The sequence below is a fragment of the Miniopterus natalensis genome, chromosome 10, assembly GCF_054644295.1.
Source record: "Miniopterus natalensis isolate mMinNat1 chromosome 10, mMinNat1.hap1, whole genome shotgun sequence".
In the NCBI taxonomy this organism is placed as follows: domain Eukaryota; kingdom Metazoa; phylum Chordata; class Mammalia; order Chiroptera; family Miniopteridae; genus Miniopterus; species Miniopterus natalensis.
The window spans coordinates 72,762,837-72,766,426 of NC_142090.1; the positions used below are offsets into that span (position 1 = coordinate 72,762,837).

The window sequence follows — 3,590 nt, forward strand, 5'->3', positions numbered from 1 at the left end:
GCGCTGCATTTGGGGAGGCGGGCGCTCTGCAGCCAGGGGCCGGATCCCGCGCCCGTGCCCGGCGCTGTAGAAAGGGTGGGTCTCTGCCCTGAAGATGCGACTGGAGAGCTCAGTGAGTGAACGGAGTCATTGTAGCCTTCCCAGGGGGCGCTTAGGAATCTTCTTTTGAAATGTGAGGCCTGTGGGTTTACACGGTGGCCTCCGTTGTGAAAGATCCTCTTACCGACCAGGCAACCGAATGGGACGTGCGTTTTTATCACGCTTTTGAAAGGGGGGGAGGGTGCTGCAGGCTGTGTTCTGACATACATGTGCGTGTGGGTGGCCCCAAAGCGCATGGACTGTGTGCCGCCCCAGAGCCTCAGTCTCGGGGAAATGTGACTGCCAGGGTTTGTTTCACAGCTCCCTTGGGTGCTGAGCCAAAACTGTTTAAACTGCCCCATCTGAGAAAGACGCATGTGCTGGGAGCCAGGCAGCCTTTCCGGCAGGCGGTGGCCCGGGCCAGGGTCTATTTAAGGGCTGCGGAAGCTGAGCCAAGGAGGCCGCCTGTTCTCAACTCTCTGGGCAAACAAGTTTCTGGCTTCCTCTGGTTTTTAAATCAGTTAAAGCTTTGTTTGTTTTTCTAGGCAGTTAACTGTTGCCAGTAATTTTTTTTTTAATTGATATTATTCCATGCGAATGTAACAGATAAAGCTGGGGACAGGGCAGCTGCCGACATTCTGTTAAAGGGTTCCCAGAGTATAGGAATTTGTCACTGTTTATGTGACTCCTGGCTGGAAAGTGCAGGAGATTCCCCAGTATCAGGAGATTGGGGGAATGTAAAGTGACCACGTGATATTCTTAACATTGTCCTCACTTTCCTACCAGGCTCAGTCCGGCTCAAGATGCTGACACACTTCAGGTAAATGGAGAGAATTTGGATTAAGTTATTATTAAAAAGTCGAATAGAATTCTTGGCCAAGGATGAGACGTCTCATCTGACTGGATACGCTCCTGCGCTGATGGGTTAAAGGATTTACCTGAGGCCAACCAGATAGGAGTTTATTAAATGCGGTCACATCCCTCCCCAGCTTTAAGTTTAATCCTTCAAAATGTTTTTCCAGTGGTGACCATTTTGAGATTGAAAGAAGGCCGCGATGAATTGTTAGCATTAGTAAGATAGGGCTGGGAGTTTTAAAAATTGGTTTGTACGTCAGGACATTACCGTGTCTGAGCTGACAGCGTGCAATGGTGGGGGGTTCTATTATCTGCACAGTTTTATAAGCCGTTTTCGTAATAGCGGGTCTTATTTAGCAATTGCTCATCTAATTACCCACTGTGGTACTTCTTTTACAGGGCTCATGCCGGAAAGAGAATTGTGCCGGAAAGGAGCTTTTCAAGTAAATTAGGTGCATTTGAACAGGCGATGGTTGATAATATGCAAAAGAGAGGCTTTTGCTTTTTTTGTCTTTTTTCACAGTCAAAGCCCGGGTGAGTTTGGAGGTAACCAGATATCTGCCCCACAGAGGATTTCTATAGATTTCAGTTTCTATCAACCAGCCCCAGCCTGCAGCTTGGCACAGTAACCAGACTAGCTCTTCTATACCTGTCTTGAGACAATTTTGTCAACTGCGCTTTCGTTTACAAGGTTATTTTTAAATCCCATTCTTTTGACTGTTGCAAAGATTATTTGTTGCAAAGTATCCTATTAAAATCTTGGTATTATGTGCTTACAGATTTTTCCATACCACTGTAGAGCACGTGAATGATTAAATTTGACCCTTTTGACAGAAAACAGATCGATGGATCCCTAGGCATGGGGAGGGGTGTGGCAGAGGGGCACGGGAGTGTGGAGGAACTGTTTGACACCTTGATTATGGTGGTTATTGTGTGGTTGTCAAATCTGGGATGAGTTTTCCTGAATGTAAATTCTGCATCAATAAACATGACTCTGAAAACTTAACCTTTCTGGCATCTTGAGGACATTTCCAACAACGTCTCTGGGAGCACAGTCCTGGGTCAGCACTTGAATGATTTCCTGAGTTGTGAAACACGGCAAAAACATCAAAATCACTTTGGAGTATAAGTTGCATACGTGACTAGTGTACACAATAAATACCCGAGAAACAGGACCAAGAGGTATATGTTGGCTCAGATATCAAAGACAGACAATTTCTCTTTATGGATGTTTCAGGCAGCAACATGTCCTCATTTTAACATCTGCGTTTTAAATCTCAACTGTGATGTGGCATTTCTCAATCTCTTGACAATCCGGTTCTAGTGGCCACATGGTGGCAGAAAATGGAGTGTAAAAATTATTTTACCTGTATGTGCCCCGTAACTTTATTGGCACTACTTTGGGTTCCTTGTAGCCTTGCTTTCCACGTTGGCAATTTTGCTTTCCAAGAAAACTTTGAAGGACCTTGGCCAATACTGGCTAGCCAAGGAATTGGGGAAACGAAGTGAAGTGCTAAGAAATTGGACTTGGGTCCATCTCAAAGCTTAATGCTTATGCCACATGGTTTACTTCTGGAAGAATCAGTCTGAACTCCCTTTTTCTCTTGGGATATTCAAAGATGGCTTTTGAAAGGGGTGATGGCCACGCACTGGTTGTGAGCCATAGCTCCTGCAGGTAGTAGCTCTAACCTGCAGAGCCTGTTGAGCCCTGCCCCCATGGCTAGGGGTGCGAGTCACCAAAGAAACTGGGGTGAGGAGCGGGGCCAGCCCACGCAGGGTTCTGCGGTCAGCCTGCCCTGCTTGGCACAGCACGTGCCTGCCCGTGGAGCAGAGCGAAAGCAAGAGTGGAAAGATGCCAGCGTGACCGTTGAGCGGCCGGGCAGCTCTTTTGTGCTCAAGGGCCCCGAGGAGAAGGGAAGCAAGTTGACATGAATGAAACGTTTTCAAAGACGACTTATTTAATTCCAAGGGAGAGGCTTGGGCATGACGAGAATCTTTAACTGTGACTATGAAAGAATGTGACTGAAATACAGTTTTATGCTAGTGGTTATGATTTCCTTGAAAATGTCAAATCTTATTTAACAATCCCAGTCACTAGCCTCCCCAGATGTGACTTGGCCTGGCATCACAGATGCACTGTTGCTGTGGCAGTTCAGGGACCGAGTTCATCTGAGTTCAAGGACGGCCGTACCTCATTTTTGACAAGTCCTTGACCGTGTTCCTAAGCCCTTGAGAACAGGTAGTTCTTGTTTCTTAAAAGCAAGCAAATCTTTGTAGTTCAAGTGGCTATTCCAAACTAAGGTACATATTTTTTGAGATTTCTAAAAACCTTAAATATGTGTGTAATTTGGCAAATATTTACTGTGTTTCCTCTGTGTGTTAAATTCCGTGACAGATGATTCCTGACTCCACAGAGTTTCCATGATGTGACCTGCCCACATCACTGTGCAAGATGAAGACGGTTAGAATAGCCCACGTCAACTGGCTACGGGAATCCTTTCACTTAGTATCTGAGTCAACAGCTGAAAGATTCAGTTGTTAGGACAAACTGTGAAGAGACCGTTATATCTGTTTATACAACACCAATATATTTCCCGAATGGCGTGAGGCAGCTTACAAACAAATAGCAAGCAATACAGTTATTAGAGGAAATAAGA

General features: G+C 45.8%; 1 non-coding gene across 1 annotated transcript; it reads left to right on the forward strand.

Moving 5' to 3' along the window:
• The first annotated feature begins 951 nt into the window (after window positions 1–951).
• Window positions 952–1,025, forward strand: LOC148092291 (small nucleolar RNA SNORD93). Its single transcript, XR_015715222.1, has one exon. It is a non-coding gene; the product is annotated as a small nucleolar RNA SNORD93 (small nucleolar RNA).
• The last annotated feature ends 2,565 nt before the right edge of the window (window positions 1,026–3,590 follow it).